The 17,044-nt window shown below is 33.1% G+C and overlaps 1 long non-coding RNA gene across 5 annotated transcripts; it reads right to left on the reverse strand.

The window, feature by feature from the left end:
* Positions 1-5,000: 5,000 nt before the first annotated feature.
* On the reverse strand, positions 5,001-11,130 carry LOC126721826 (uncharacterized). Of its 5 annotated transcripts, none has more exons than XR_007653930.1 (8): positions 9,083-11,130; positions 8,885-8,928; positions 8,032-8,236; positions 7,007-7,097; positions 6,576-6,915; positions 6,374-6,466; positions 5,742-6,277; positions 5,001-5,155 (listed from the first exon to the last, which is right to left on the reverse strand). It is a non-coding gene; the product is annotated as an uncharacterized LOC126721826 (long non-coding RNA). The 5 variants fall into 5 exon arrangements; XR_007653931.1 differs by having other exon boundaries at positions 8,032-8,248; XR_007653932.1 differs by having other exon boundaries at positions 8,885-8,931.
* Between the last annotated feature and the right edge of the window lie 5,914 nt (positions 11,131-17,044).

The following is a 17,044-nucleotide window of genomic DNA, read 5'->3' on the forward strand; positions in this document are numbered from 1 at the left end:
GACATGACCACGTGCAAGTTTCGAATCCATGAACTCCTCTTCTTAGATTTACTACAACATAAGCACCCACGCTTGTCACTTTGAAATCTCACTAAAAGGTTTCGGATCACCTTCACTTGTTGATCTTTGTATACAGCAAATTCTACAACACCGGATCTTAAGTTTCTTCAAGGAATATTGCTGATAGAAGACTTTAGAGAGCTTTGGGTACAAAAACCCTAGATCTACAATTGGAGGCACAAGATGTAGTTTTTTCTCTCTAAGAACCTCTAAAAACTTCTTCTAAGGTTAGCTTATAATATCCTTTAAATACTAGAAAAAATGAATTGCGATTTGGGATTTAAACGGACAAGTTATGGGCTTTTTACGTCTGCTTATTTTTTGCTGATATGCGACTTCCTAATGATCAAGAGCAATTGAACAACAATCGAGAGAACCAGATTGCAACTCACTTTTTTCATATTGAACTTGAGTTTTTTGTCTTGAACTTAAAAGTACACCATTCTAACTCATTAATACTTACTTTTTGTCATGGTTTGTCAACACAACAAACTCAAAACCTAACAATTTAGACCTCAATTAATAAACTACTAAGTTTTAAGGCTGATTTTTTAATTAGATCTATTATGAATGACACATCAATATCATGCACAAGATATGATGACCTAGGAAAACCTATGAAATAAACTAGTTTCACAAGAAACAAAAAAATTGGGAGAAACCTTTCCAAAAAGCAAACAACTATGGTAAAGAGAAGTTTAAGATTTAGTACAAAACCTTTGTCTCTACAATTCTAGTAGATGAACTTACAATAGAAACATTCTACTGCATTAGAACCTCTAAACTTTTCAATTTATGAACTCTTTCACAGATGTCGCACTTGCAATCACAATTAGAACCGCTGACTAACTCCAAGAACTTTTTGAAGGTTTTCTTCAAGACAACAAGTTTGTGGGTTTTTTACAACAACTTCACACAAAACACCATTTGATCTTGAACTGTTTGTGCTAGAGAACTTGCTTGGTACTGTGAGAGACCTCGATAAAAGTGTCCCTCAAAAATACCAAAAATATTGTTTAGGTCCTAGTTACAATCTACCAAAAATACATAACTTCTGTCCTAGTTACATTCTACAAAAACAAATAAATAAATAAAGACAAGGCTAGATCTACTTAACCAATGACCTAAATCCGGAGGCTAGGTTACGGAATGGGAAGGTGTTAGGTACCCATTCCACCCAGACAAAGTCTGGTCTTCTAGACTCTTATGACCAATGTACTTTTTTATGCATGTCTTGAATGATATTTTGAACATGTGACACTAAAATTAAATCACACAAATTTATTTACGAATGAAGTCTCTTCTTTTGCTTAAAAAAATTTTAGATATGTTTTGATTTGTAAAAAAAAAAAAATTGATTTTGATTTGTCAAAATACCAAATTTGTTTTGCAGGTATGTAGAAAAAATGATTTTGGATATAAAAATTTAGATCTATTTTTACTACATAAAATAAAGTATTTTGGTTTGAAAAAAGTATCAGATCTGTTTTTGAAGAACTAAAAGAAAATGGTTTTTGGATTATAAAAGATCAGATTTGTTTTGAGATAGTAAAAAAATGTTTCTTTGATAGTAGAAAAATCAGATCTGGTTTGTATATGTTAAAAAAAAAATGAAAAAGATTTTTTAAGAAGAGAGTTTCACTCATAATCTAAATTTATGCAACATGAATTAAAGAAAACAAAACGCAAACACAATCGTGTTTAATCTTTTCCTTTATTTCAAATCTGCATGTATTGAAGAAAAATCATATCTGTATCTAAGAAAGATACAAATCAGTTTTTTAATTGAGAAAAATTTAAATCTACATATCATAAAGATGCAGATCTGTTTTTATTTGATAAAAACTCAGATCTACATCTGTTTTTGTATTGAGGAAAAATCAGATCTACATCTAATAATGATGTAAATCTATTTTATTTCAAGAAAAATCCAGATCTACACCTAATAAAGATGTAGATCTGTTTTATTTTAAGAAAAAGAATTGCTAACGTGTAGATTATTTACATTCAAGAAAGAGATTGTATCAATCACATAAAAAAACAATCATGCTTTAAACAAAACAACAATTAACAATTCATGCTATGGATAAAACATTCATCACCATAAAAAGATAGCATAAAAAAGAGAGGGTGATTGAAAACAATCTCTTGCATGAGCACTCCTTGTTCTTGAGATGATGTTTTAGGGTTTAAAGAAACTTATTCAGTTATCTTTGAAACCTAAAAACCCTAATTTAAGCAGCAAATCTCAAAGAGGATCAACAAATATCAGCAATTTGAGAGCCTCAAAATGTGTGCCTCTCAAAGCATAAAAAAATTTGCTGAATTATGAGGTTCAATCTCTATTTATAGTGGTTAGAGGGCTCTAAAAAATAGGTATAGACGATTAGGGTTTGAATCCGAACGCATCCTTTTGCAAAAAGATCGAAAAGGGTGTGCCTTATTGTCACCCAAAGGTTGTTGGGCCAAAGCCCAATACATGGAAATTCGGCTCTTTTAGAGTGCCATTTGGCACTCCAAAAGTGCTGAATTGGCCTTTGGACTCTGATCGTTCTTTTGCATTTAGGTTCCATTTGGACTCCTTTTCTAGAGTTTTTTGGCCGATCCTTGTACCTAAACATGTTTTCATCCTCCGTCAATGATTTTTCATCTCTTTTCTAGATAACTCGGGCTATTTAAAAACAATTATCTTGTAGATAAATACCATAAAATAAATCTTGATAAAGTTCAAAATGCAATCATATTTTAAACACTAATTATCAACCAATCACAAAATTATTTAATTAATTTTAATGGCTTAACCAATGAGAATTAATTTAAACTAATCATGTGTGGTCAACCTTACGTAGACACAATGCATGTTGACCGTGCAAACTTGATCATGCAATATCTTTCAATCCCATGGCCCGATTTGAAAATAGGAAACACCGTTGCAATCGTTAGAATCTCAAAATCATTTTTATGATATGTAATGAATGAATTAATGCATGTAATGCAAAAACAAGTTGATGCATGTAATGCAAGAACTAATTCATGCATGTGATGCAATTATGGTACATGGATGGTCATTCAAGTCATTTTTTTTTATTAAATTATGGGTGCAAAATTGAGTGTCTATAAGTACATAATCCAAAGGTGTATAAGAGTTGCAGCAATATCTCTTTTTTTTTTTTTTTTTTCTTTTTTTTGTTTTCTAAACTCACAAGTTCAATAGTTGGGGGCTAGGGTTTCAATTTAAAACATTAGGAAGACTAGGTTTTCTATCTCTACCACCTTATTTAAATAGGAGCTTAATGAGCTTTTAAATTGGCTCTCCTATTAAATTACACAAACCCAAACAAAAATAGCCAATTAGAATAAACGTTGCTAGCTAAATCAAAAATCTTATAACTCGATAGATCACGACAGGTATCAAGTTTCATTAAGTCTTGATAGATCAGTAGATATCGAGGAGGTATCGAGATCTACAATTTTACCTTTTCTTGAGCAATTTCTTAAGCAGTCTTGTTTTCAATAATACCACTTGTTTGTCACTTGTGCTTTTTTTTTTTTTAGTAAATAATAATACTTATTAGAAAACACACGAAAATAGTAATATTAGTATTTTAAACCGGGTTTATAATACATTACATAATCACAGTACAACTACAAAAGGGCCTAACCTTTGTAGTTGTAGACTAGGATTTTGAGAACTTGTGATAAGTGCAATTATATTCGTTAGTTCACAAAATAAATGGGATCTTGAGTAATGTCAATTTTATTACGTAAGCTTTATTCTGTGGATAAGGCTAAGTAACACTACAAGAAAAGATTCTATTAGCGAGGGCCATATGCCCTCGCAAAAATTCAAATATCGTCGCAAAAACTTATTAGCGAGGGCATATGGCCCTCGAAGGCCATCGTATTTGCACTTGTTAGTAAAAGAGATTTTGTGACCATACCTTCACAAATAAATAATTTACGAGGGCAATCTACCTTTGCTACTGAAAAAATTTATCCTCACAAATATATTACCAAATGACAAGAAAAGTCGACGACTTATTTTTAGTGAGGGGTAACAGTCATCGTTAACAACTATTTGTGAGGACCTTCATACCCTCGCAATTATTTATTTGCGAATTCCAAATTGACAACATACTTTTTAGTGACAAATAATGGCATCGCTAAAATTTATTTGTAATGACTTTTAACCCCTCGCAACTTATTTTTAATGAAGGGAAGCAACCGTCGTTAATATCTGTGAGGACATTTATACCCTCGCAATAATGACATCGCTAAAATTTATTTGTGAGAGATTTTAACCCCTCACAACTTATTTTTAGCGAGCGGAAGTAGTCATCGTTAATAACTATTTGTGAGGACATTTATACCCTCGCAATAATGGCATCGCTAAATTTTATTTGTGAAGGCTTTTAACCCCTCGCAACTTATTTTTAGCGAGGGGAAGCAGTCATCATTAATAAATATTTGTAAGAACATTTATACCCTCACAATAATGGCATTGCTAAAATTTATTTGTGAAGGCTTTTAACCCCTCGCAACTTATTTTTAGCAAGGAGAAACAGTCGTTGTTAATAACTATTTGTAAGAACATTCATACCCTCGCAATAATGGCATCGCTAAAATTTATTTGTGAGGGTTTGCAGCTTATTTTTAGCGAGAGAAAACAATCATCGTTAATAACTATTTGAGAGGGACTTTGTCATCACTATAAAGTTATTTATGACCAAGTTTTTATGTCATCAATGGTAATATTTTATATAATTATTGAAATATTTTATAATTTATTTATTTATAATTTATTTTATATTATTTTTGTTTAACTATCATGTTATGATAGTACAATAACTACTAAACATTGATACAATAGTTCAATAATTACTAAAAATGATCCATCGAAAGATAAAAATTCATGTAAGTTCAAACTTTAAAATATAAAATATACAAAGAAATCCTGAAATTAAACCTTGTTTTAAACTTAAACAACTATTTTATGACAAGATCTATATTAGTCTTCCTCTGAGTCACTCTCCAAGTTGTTTTCAACCTCTATGTTATTGTTTGAGTTGTCCTCTTCATCTCTGCTAGTACCATCCTATAAAATAAATAAAAGAAACATTAAACATGAGTTAAAATGAAACAATTAAAGTGAATTTGTATTTGTATCAAATCTAATCATATAATAATATATCATAAACAAAAGTAAATTCCTTTCGGTGGATAAACTATATGCAAGGAAAGCTGTAGTTCAACTTTCCTTTTCAGTAAAAAGGTTTTGAGACTGGTTAAAAAGTCAGGTTTTCTATTCATTGCTTTGTATTTAAAAGTGTACAGCATCCCTACCTACTGCTTATGGAGGCATAAAACGACCACAAGAGCGGTTACCAGTTCCAGTATCCCTAAACCGCTCAGGGTAACTTTTCTTTAATTTAACAATAACAATAACTTAATTTGATTACTTAACCCACTATAAAAATTAAATATAAATTAAAATAATATAACAATTGTGTAAAACGTAAACCACAAAACACATATGATATACAAAACCTATACATAGCTGTCAAAACAGTAGAAAATGTAAAATAATATAACATTATAATAGATGCAATCTGTAAACCACAACAAACCAATAGAAAGTTGTAGAAGATCCAGGAGGTAAAAGCATAAGTTTGAGAATGTACCGTGGTAGCTGGATTTATGTCAAATTGTTGGGGACTGCCCATCGACTACAACTTTTGTGCAAACTTCTCCTTCAGCTTCTCCATAACTTTTGCAAGTTTGGAATCCATTTCTTGTCTAAGATGTGCCTCCAAATCTTCTTTTCTTTTATAAAATCTTCTCTGCAATGTTTGCTACAACCTTTACCAGATAAAGTTAAGCCGTACACATGCTTAGCCTTAATACCTATTCCCATGCCAAGAATACGACCATGACTTGGTTCACCAACCACTTCATGAAAGATCTGATAATCATTTGTCTTAGTACCTTCAGAAACAACTTTGGCCTTTATGGCATCCATTTTTTCCTACACAAATAAAAACCGCGTGGATAATCAAAACAACAAAAAAACTAAAGTTGTTAACAAAATTAAATTTTGGTATAAGTTGCATCCATATAATGTCTTAGCATGACCAGTTGCCCATTCTTTGCCATCCTTCTTTGTGTGAAATTTCTTATAGCAATTAATGGGGCTAGGCTCAGAACCCGTCTCTAGGTACTGCAATATTTAAAAGAAAAAACAGCATTGGTAAACTTATTAAACTATGTAAATACACAATAAAATGTAAAACTATTTGATAATAATATAATATACCATTTCATATCTGTACTTGGCCATTGGTACAGAACCTATAGTGGAAAAAATTTTAGACTTATTTTTGTTGTCCTTATTTGTCGAACTTGTCTCCTGCACGCAAAATTCATAGACTAGAACATTAGTTTCTACGAAAATATTAACAAATAATGGTTAGAGAGAGAGTGAGAGAATTTATGACATGTATTCCATTTACACTCACCCCCCAATCTCCCCCCATCCATTCATCCACCATCTCTTTCCAAAAACGGGTAGGAATGAAGGAAGGACCATTCTTGTAACTATCTTCTTTCTTTTCATACTTCTGAAAAATTGGATTTCTTATGCGAAACATCCAATCAGAATAGCGGTGCTTCACTGATTCTACAAACGCTTTCTTGACTTCCTCATTTGGCTATTTATGCTTAAAGCGTTGAGCTCTATATCGAGCATATAAAGTCTCTAGCTCAGAATTTGGGTATTCTGTAAAAGTTGTCCAATCTCCATTAAGTTTTTGTTGAAAAAGAATGGTAATCTCTCGAGTGGCTTTTGGTGTAATAATTCTGAAAATTGAAATCAAACATGTTAACAATATTATATAGCTATGATACCATAATTAATTTCAATAAACCAACATAGCAATAAGTCACTCACTTGCCATCATAAATCTCAATCTCTATTTCACCATCTCCAGCATTGATGCCTTTAGCCTTTCCTCGACCCCTCTTTTTTCCAGCATTAGTACCTATTGATAGAACAAATAACAATAAAAAGTTGATAAAGAACATGTACCTATTGAAAAGAAAAAAAAAAGAAAAAAAAAAGAAAAGAAAAAGAAGCTCTCCTAATAAGGGAAAGAATCATATAATAATATTGTGAAATAAGTTAATAACAAAACATATATCACATTTAGAATCTGTTCTTGATCTCTCACATATTCAAGCACAAGAATATTACTTTAACAGCAAAAGAAATTAACGGAAAAAAAAAATGCTTTAAAGCTTTGATTCCCGACTAATTTGAGTGCATGGTTGCATACCCTGCTACCAGATTGAAGAATTATTAGGCAACATAAGAATTTCAATGCTATTAAGGATATTTTACCTCATGTTAAAAATAAAATTCCCACTCACATTATCTAATTAATGAAAATTATACCATGAAAAAAAAAAAAAGCTAGAAAAATTATTTATCCCTCCAAAAATAACACAATGATTTCATCAATTTTAGTTGGGTATGATACAACAATTCAGTAGATTTAAAATATGGACATCCAGTTGATAGATTTTACCCAGAATTTGAGCTGCCCCATTTTCACAACTTCTCAAAAAAAATTTATAGGTAAATGAACCATTCAATAAACGCAAAGCACAACCCAACTACACAGGAAATACAACTTCTTAAAATATGCATGTGTCGTGAACAATCTCAGCAAAAGGTACATAATAAGGGAGACAAAAACTCAATAAGATGGAAACATGTAAGATCATCATCATATTCTCAACCAGCCACTTGCAATGATGCTATAGTAATATGATGGATTTGGAACTATTATGCATGATGCAAATCCTTGGTGGAAGTGCAATAATTAAGGTGCAACCAAATCACAACATAAATTATGAATATAAGTAAATGCAATAATAAAAAAAAAAAAAAAAGGTATATAATGTCAATACTACCTATTATAATGGAATTAGAGGCCTGAGGTGCTCCTTCATCAGTTCAAGGCTCAGATGATGGAGGTAGAATTTCTGAGAGCTCCTGCTCACAAACTTCATTATGATCAAAGGAAGGTCTAGTTGACTAAGTTTCTTGTAGTTGAGAGTCTTGAGACTCACTAATGCCCTTACCTTTCCTCTTAACTTTCCTTGCCATGCCTACCTACTATTAGGATAACTAACAGTTGTAAACAACACAATGAAAGTAGAATATAAATGTTAATACGATCACAAAAAATAAAGAACACTAGCAGTTATATATGTGAAATTACACATGAAACACAGCTCCACCTAACTCACAAAGCTTTTACTTCAATGACGTTACTGTGAAGAAAAATATAACTAACAATTTTTTCAGAACTAAATACATGCTCATCATCCTATCACATTGATAAACTATCACATTGATAAATTGAAACAAAAAATTTTAATTGACAACACTTTAATCAATAAATAGTTTCTCAAGTTGTGGTGTCCAAAGGATATCGTCATCAATTGAATTGTTTCCTTTCATCTATTATAATACAATGAAACATAGAAACAACTGAGGAACAACCTCAAAACAAATGCCAAACCACTAGATCAACAAATATAGAAATAAATGGAGATATTGACATTAAATTTTAGATACAATTTATATAAACTGTTGAAAAATAGAACAAACTCAAACCATAAAATAAACCAAACGTACTATTCTATCACATCAATCCTTAATTTGATTCTGTAAAGCTAGTTATCCTTGTAACATTAATTTATTCAAAGTTAAAGTAGGTCTTATTTATATAGATAGTAAAATATTATTTTAGATGTGTACCTTTGACTGATGGATCACCAAAAGTTGTAAAAGATTGAGCAAATCTGCTAATGGAAAACAGAAATATGAAATTAGGAATATATATATATATATATATATATATGGAGAGAGAGAGAGAGAGAGAGAGAGAGAGAGAGAGAGAGAGAGAGAGAGAAATTAGAGGCGCAAAGAATAAAACTAGGGGGAATAAATCAATACCTGGCACCCTTGTCTTTGATTTCATTCTCTAGCCTCTCTGTGATGAACTGGAGGTGTAGCAAAAAACAAGAAATATATAGCAGGATTTGTGCGGGAAATTTTAGTAGAAAGTAGCGGCAAAGAGTGAAAAAATTATGTGAAGTAGCAATAAAGAGAAAAATAAAAAATAAATAAAAATCAATGTAGGAAATATTTTAGGAAATATCTGAAAGATTTTTCAAAGATCCTATAACCATATACAAAACCCATTAAAAATAAAATATATACCATAAATTAGATATTGAAAAAAAAAATACAAAGAGCATCTCCACTACTACTAGACTTCAACTCTTAAATATAAAAGGAATAAACAATCTGAAGACCTCAAAACCAAAAATAGGAGAAATTCTATTTTTTATATTTGTGCAGAAAGTTTGATTCTAGCAAAAGATATATTGCAGTGAACCTAATACAACCATTGCTCACATTCTTTTCTATAAAATCAAAAAGGAAGCAAGGTAAAAAATGAAAAGATCTAAACTTTCTTTCCAGGACTTGTGTACATTTTCTTAGCAACCCTAACAAAAGGAAATAAATTTAACCACCCCCCCTGGGGAAAAAAAAAAAAAGCAGAAATCTTTTTCACATTATGCCCTATTTGAAGTAATGGGTTTTGTTTTCTTGACTGTTTGAAACAATCCAAAATATCTTGAAGACACAACAAATAGGCCAATAACACAGAAAAGTAAAGAGAGGCTGCATCAATTGATTGTCGAAGAATAGGTATGGGAAAAATGCAAAATAGAGTTTGTTTGTTTCTATGAGGCATTTTGTCGAACAAGTTGTGAACTTTTCTTTTTGAATTTGGAAATTTGTTGGAAAAAAAAATGCAGGTTTTTGATTTGAAGGATGTGAAGCCACATGAGTTTGTACAGTATGGTTTGAAATGTTTAGAGATGTTGGCTGGGATTGGTGACTCTTGTGCCAAAGACACTTGTGAAAGGTTAAGAGTTGTGGTATGTTAAGTGTTTTGAGAGAGTTTGAGAGAACCAAGTAGAGAACTAAGACTGAAGAAGTGAAGAGTTGAGGAAGTGTGTAAAAGGGAGGAAGCCATGAGGGCCATGACCACGGACACGAATCATTCAATCTGGCCTCTGAGACTGAGTCCGAAGTGAAAACTGGATAGAGTGAAGAGAGACATTAGAGATATGGAGAGAGATTCTGATCTGTAGAGTGTAATTAATACCGTTAGATTGGGTCTTGATATTTTTGGATTATAAGTTTATAACCATTGATTCAATTTTGGGTTATTGTATTTGTGCCACACGTGACACGGCCCACACTGCCATTGATATCACTGAGTGGAGTGCTAAGTTTTTTCTCTCATCAAAACCGTTGATTTGAATATTAATTTGAGTTAATGGTTGATATGGGTATTGGGAATTTGTGTGAGAAAAAGTTAGCTGCTGTTTTGGTTTACGAGTGGGCTGGTTGGCACTGCTGGGCTGCTCCTGCTAGCTACTGGCATGTCAATCACTCTACATGACAGATTTGTATCCGATCCTACAAAAATCTGCCACTTCGTTCGCTGGACTGCAATATTTGAACATAGTTATAAGCATTAATCTTTGCAAGTTTCTCCCATTTCCACTTATCAATGGCTCTGGAGTCAAAAATCAAAGATAAAAAGTTAGGCTTATAATTATATCTATAAAAATAAACCAAAGATAACATTTTTAAACACAAGAAGCTCCAGAAAGATCAAAGAAGATTAGACCCACTTTAGCAATTTACTTACCAGAAGCAACACCCACCTCAAAAATTGAAGAGAATTTTTTGCAACAAGTAAAAGAAACTGGCTTTGCTAGTACAAACACACACACACACACACACACACACAGAGACAGAGACAGACAGAGAGAGAGAGAGAGAGAGAGAGAGAGAGGAGAGATGAACCAGGTACAATGCAAGTGCTAGCTCATTGAAAGAGAATTTGTTTGTGTGAGATTGAGGGAGAGAAATTTGTGTGTGTGTGTGTGTGTGTGTAAGAGAAAGAGAACGAAAGAGAGAGGGAGAAGGGGAGAAATGTTCTAGAGATAACTAGAAAAACAAAAAGTCAAACAAAGAGTGAAGATAGATATTGGGGGTAGGTGTATGTGTGTGGAGGAGAAAAAACAAGAAAAAAAAAAACGTATGGAAGAAAAAAAAAAAAAACTAAAGAAAGAAAGGAAAATAATATAAGGAATAAGAAACCAAAATTAAGTAACATTACTACGATATTTTCACAATAAATTTTAAGTGACAGATTGTTATTAGTTGATATTGGTGAGTAAAAAAATAATTTAAATAGTGGGTTCAAATTAGAACTAGTAACAACTTTCCACATAAATTTTGTTGTGAAAATATTGCGTAAAATGTTGTGAACATAACACTTCTTATTGAAAAATATAGTTGTTAAAAAAGGAATAAATGATGATTAAAAAAAGAATAAACAATTAATGAATAAATAATTTTTAAATGAGATAGAGAATGGGATAGAGAATCTGTTGGAAAGTGTATTTGAAAAAGTGAGTAGATAAATGCTAAATGTCACTGTCACTCTCCAAACAAGAAAAAATTTAAAAAGATTGCTGGTGATGCTCTTAACGTGTAAAAAAATTATTTTATCTATTTCAAGGCTACAATGATTGTTTATGTCAACAAAGATTGCTACGGATATGAAATGGCACCATGAAAAACATGTTAATGATGGAGTGTTATGACATCCAGCAGATTGTGAAGCTTGGAAAAAATTTGACCAAATTCATGAGTCATTCGCAATGGATCCCCGTAATGTTAGGCTTGGACTAGCTACAGATGGGTTTAACCCATTTAGAAATATGAGTATTAAATACAGTGTCTGGCCTATTATCTTCCCCCTTGGATGTGCATGAAGGAGCCTTACTCATTGATGTCATTACTTATACCAAGCCCAAAGGGTCCTAGGAATGACATTGATGTATTCTTGAGGCCGTTGATTGATGAGCTAAAAGAATTGTAGGAAGATGGGGTGTGTACATATGATGCTTCAACAAAGGAGAACTTTCAGATGAGAGTAGCAGTGTTGTGGACTATCCATGACTTTCCTGCATATGCTGTTAGTTTTGGTTGGAGTACAAAGGGAAATTTGGTGTGTCCTTGTTGTCATAGTGAGACTACTCATTGTAGGTTACGAAATGGATATAAGATATGCTATATGCGACATCATCATTTTTTGGCCTTAGACCACAAATGGTGTAATAAAAAGTCACAATTTAATGGTAAAAAAGAAAGGAAGACAGCACCCAAACGGTTATTTGGTGATGATGTGTTAAAACAAATTTGTCAATTAAAGCCAATTATATTTGGGAAAGACCAGAAAAAGCTATTTCTAGAAGGGCATGGGCAGTTCATAACTAGAAGAAGCATAGCATTTTTTTTTAATTGCCATATTGGAGAACACTTTTGTTACGTCACAATTTGGATGTGATGCATGTTGAAAAAAAAATTTGATAGTGTGATTGGGACAATTATGAATATTAAAGATAAAACAAAGGATTCTTTAAGCACTTGTCTTAATCTAAAAGAAATGGGCATACGACATACGCTCCACCCCATAGAGATTAATGGGTAGATAGAGTTACCCCCAGCTTGCTATACACTGTCAAATGATGAGAAAAGGGCCATATGCTTGTGGCTAAAAAATCTTAAATTTCCAGATGGCTACTCTGCAAATTTATCTCGATATGTGAATATTGAGGAGAGAAAAATTTATGGTATGAAGTCTCATGATTGTCATGTTTTCCTAGAAAGATTACTCCCACTTGTAGTGCGTGACCTTTTACCTAAAAAAGTATCTGATGCTTTGACTGAGTTAAGTAACTTTTTCAAAGAATTGTGTTCCAAAGTGTTACGAGTGGATGATTTAGATCGTCTTGAAACTAAAATTGCAATAACCCTCTGTAAATTAGAACAAATTTTCCACCTTCTTTCTTTGATGTAATGGTTCACTTGGCCATTCACCTATCTTAGGAAGCTAAAGTTGCAGGTCTAGTGCAATACAGATGGATGTATTCAGTTGAGAGGTAAGGTTTACAAAATTTCATTATAATGTAATGTAAGGTTGAATTTATTCAACCATCTAATTGGCTTTATTCCGTGCCAAATTTGCTTGTAATTCAGCATTTAGTAACCCTGTATTTAGGTGGGATTGTTGTAAGGATAGTGAGTGAGATAGAGTGAAGTTTGCTCAAGAGTGTGCAAGAAAACAGAGTGTCGCGGCTGGGACTCGCGGGTGGACTCGCGGCTTCAACCCGCCAGAAGATGCACACGTGCCAAGCATGCTGGAAGATGAACAGTCATGCTAGCTGGAGCACTACAGGACAAAACAGGACAACTGGCCATACGGTTAACTCGCGACTGGATCTCGCGACTTGGTCAAGCCGCGAGGTCAAGCCGCGAGGTCAAGCCGCGAGCCACCCCTGTTTTGGAAAAACCTGACGTTTCGCATTCCTCTTCACTCCAGTATAAATACCCTTTTAACCCACGATTGAAAGAGAGCTTCCAGAGAGAATTTTGAGAGAGAAACCCTAAAGAAAAACTAGATTGTTTCACCCACAATCTCTACCTTAGAGTCTCATCAAATTCCCTCACTCTCTTCCTCTCCATTGTCAAATCCTTGAGAGGCATTATACCAAACCTGGTTCTCACCATTATCATCTCTGTGAGACAGACGTTTGGAGTTCTGGGAAGCAGTTAGGAAGGAGCCAATCTTCATTGGTTGATGCTACGGTGTAGTAGCGGAATCCGGAAAGCTAGAAAAGAAAAAGGTTCGGCGCAACCTCGTTGGAGCAAGAAGCTTGGAGGGCTTAGGTGCATTGGGTAGATTAGGCTTGGAGGGTCTATTGCTGTCCTTGTATCCCAACTGTATTTTCTAGTGGATTGATTACCGCTTGGAGGGCGGCGGAGAAGTTTTTCGTCGAGGTCTTCGGTTTCCTCTTCGATAACACATCGGGTGTTATCTCTGTGTTTGCATCTTCCTTCCTCTCTATCTCTGCCTTTACATTATCTGCTGTGGTTTATTTTGTTATGGCTTAGATAGTTGTTTAACCAATTTCATATTATAGCATATGTTAAGTTTCCGCACACTAGTTGTTTGACATATTGCTTGTGTTGGTTAAGTTGGTTTTTGGGGGTCTAAACGTTCAAAAGTGTTTTTGCACACGTTTTTGAACTTTCATGTAAATTACAATTGCACACTAGTATTTTATTTTTGATAAAATTTCTTATTATGCCTTCAAATATAGGTATTTGCACAAGCTTAAGAATTATGTAAGTAATAAGGCACACGCAGAAGGGTCTATTGCAGAAAAGTATTTAGTAGATGAATGTCTAACATTTTGTTCCTGCTATTTACATGGAATAGAAACCAAATTTAATCGGGTAGAGCGAAATTATGATGGAGGTACTTCCGCATGTGCAAATACCTCTCAATTGTCCATATTCTCAACGCCTGGACGACATTTAGGGAAAGCAATAAGGTGTGAGTTGAATGATGATCTTCACAATGCAGCAACATTTTATGTCCTTCAAAATTGTGTAGACGTTGACCGATTTGTTGAGTAAGATGATCTTCACAAAAATTACTTCTTTGATATTCTCATGATATGATATTAAAACTGATTAGGATGTTTAATTGTGTGCAGAGAACATAAGAACATCCTTACAAATGCAGGTGTTCTTGACATTGACAGGGTGCATAGACAAGAATTTATTGCGTGGTTTGAAAAAAGAGTAAGATAGTAATTTATTTTGAAAATGTATGTTTGTTTATATTTTAAATACTACAACTTGAGTTTAACCTTATTTAGGTTTTATTGTAGATCACCAACTTATATAATACAAGGCAAGTTGATGGGCATATGCTTTCATTAGCTCGGGGCCCTGAGAAAATTTTTTATCGTGGTTACAATGTTAATGGGTTTAGATTTCATACAAATCAATGTGATGAAAGTAAAAGAACACAAAATAATGGAGTTATGGTGAGAGGGGAGGATCAAAGTTGCAATGTGCCTTATTATGGACAACTAACAGACATTGTTGAACTTCAATATACTGAAAGGAACAAAGTTGTGTTGTTTAAATGTGATTGGTATGATGTATCTCTTGAAGGAATTGGTTGTAAGAGAGATCTGCACGGAACCACTATTGTTAATACATCACGAAAGTTGAAAACCATAGAGCCATTTGTATTAGCATGTCAAGCAACTCAAGTTTACTATGTTAATGGAATAAAAGATCCCACATGGAATGTTGTGATTGAAACCAAACCATGAAACCTTTATGAAATGCCATCAGATGAAGAAGAGCCATACCAAGAAGAAGAAAATTTACACTGTAATGCAAATGTGCTGCAAGAAGAAAATAAGGATGATGATATAGATTGGAAAAGGAGTGGTGTTGAGAATATGATAATCGAGTGACTTCAAAGGCTTACAACCTCCACTCCATCACCGTATTTGGCTTCATCCAGATTAGTTATCCTTGTGCATAATACTAAGGATGCTTATTGAATTAGAAATTTATTTACAGACAAGGTAAGGGGCAGTTATCTCTCTTGCTCTCTTTCTTAATTCTCTAAGGTTATTACCCTAGTATAGAATGCTCTCATTGACCGCATTGAGTTTAATATGTGATTATACAATCTATTTTGACTATGTTTGAGATTGAAGTTTCTTTTTTTTTTTTTTTTTTTTTGGTGAAAGAGATATTATTGCTGGCTTTATGAATGTGTCCCCTTCTTATATATCTATTTTGTTTCAGACATGCACTTTAGACTGGGGAGGCAGGGACAATGGAGACATGGACACAATTTAAACCACATATTTGAGCTTGATCAAAATTCTTGGATACATGGAGGTTATTAGCGAGGGCATTGACCTTTAATATATCAACTGCAATCAACTCAAAAAATAGCATTAAAAATTTACCTTCTTACCTAATTTCTTTATCATTTGAGTCAATGTCTATTTGGAAGTAGAGTCAAATTTGTTTTGAGAATATCAAAATGTCTATAAGTTCATAATAATAATGACTTAAAGCTTTTAGTGGCGAAGCAACGATTAAATTTTAGTTTATTTTGCTAGACTGTCATATGATCTTGTTACTTACATGTAACACAATGGTGGATTTAATGGTTTAGAAACATTTTTGCAATAAGCGTGAGTTTTCACAAGTAAAACTTTTTTTTTTGGGTAATTAGGGTGCTAATGTTAGTGGTGGTTGATTTTCTAAATTTTAGATTGTAAGGACAGCAAGAAAGCTGGGCATTCTAGTGGTTGTGGATGAAGTTTATCACCATCTCACTTTTGGAACTAATCCATTTGTGCCAATGGGAGTATTTGGATCAATAGTGCCTGTTCTCACACTAGGGTCCATATCAAAGAGATGGCTTGTACTAGGTTGGCGATTAAGATGGCTTGTGACTAGCGATCCTAATGGCATCCTTCAAAAAACCAAGGTCAACTCTGTCTTGTGTGTATGTGCGTGCATGCACACATTCATGTGTGTATTCTGAATTAAGCTTCCACATCCGTAGACTCAATAGAATTAAAACAATGGTTCTGCATTATAATTGCCTTGCACTGATTTTAAAACTAAGCTTTATTTTTTTTTGTTCATCTTATTTCCCAGTACTATGAGTGATTGGCAATCACTGATTGCTATATGTGTTGTAGATATGTAAATAACATTTTTACTATAGTCTAGTTCATGCAACTTTCCAAAGAAGTGATCATGTAGTTCTTGTAGTGGTTAATTACATGGATAGAAAATGATGGATAAATCAGAATTATGAAGTTCAAAGTCAAGCTGAGTCTGAAGATTTCAAAGAATTTGAGCAAACCATCTATAAGTTGGTGGCCTAATTGAAAACCAGAGATGAAAAACAAGATATTATGAATTTTA

Source organism: Quercus robur, chromosome 4 (genome assembly GCF_932294415.1).
Source record: "Quercus robur chromosome 4, dhQueRobu3.1, whole genome shotgun sequence".
NCBI lineage: Eukaryota > Viridiplantae > Streptophyta > Magnoliopsida > Fagales > Fagaceae > Quercus > Quercus robur.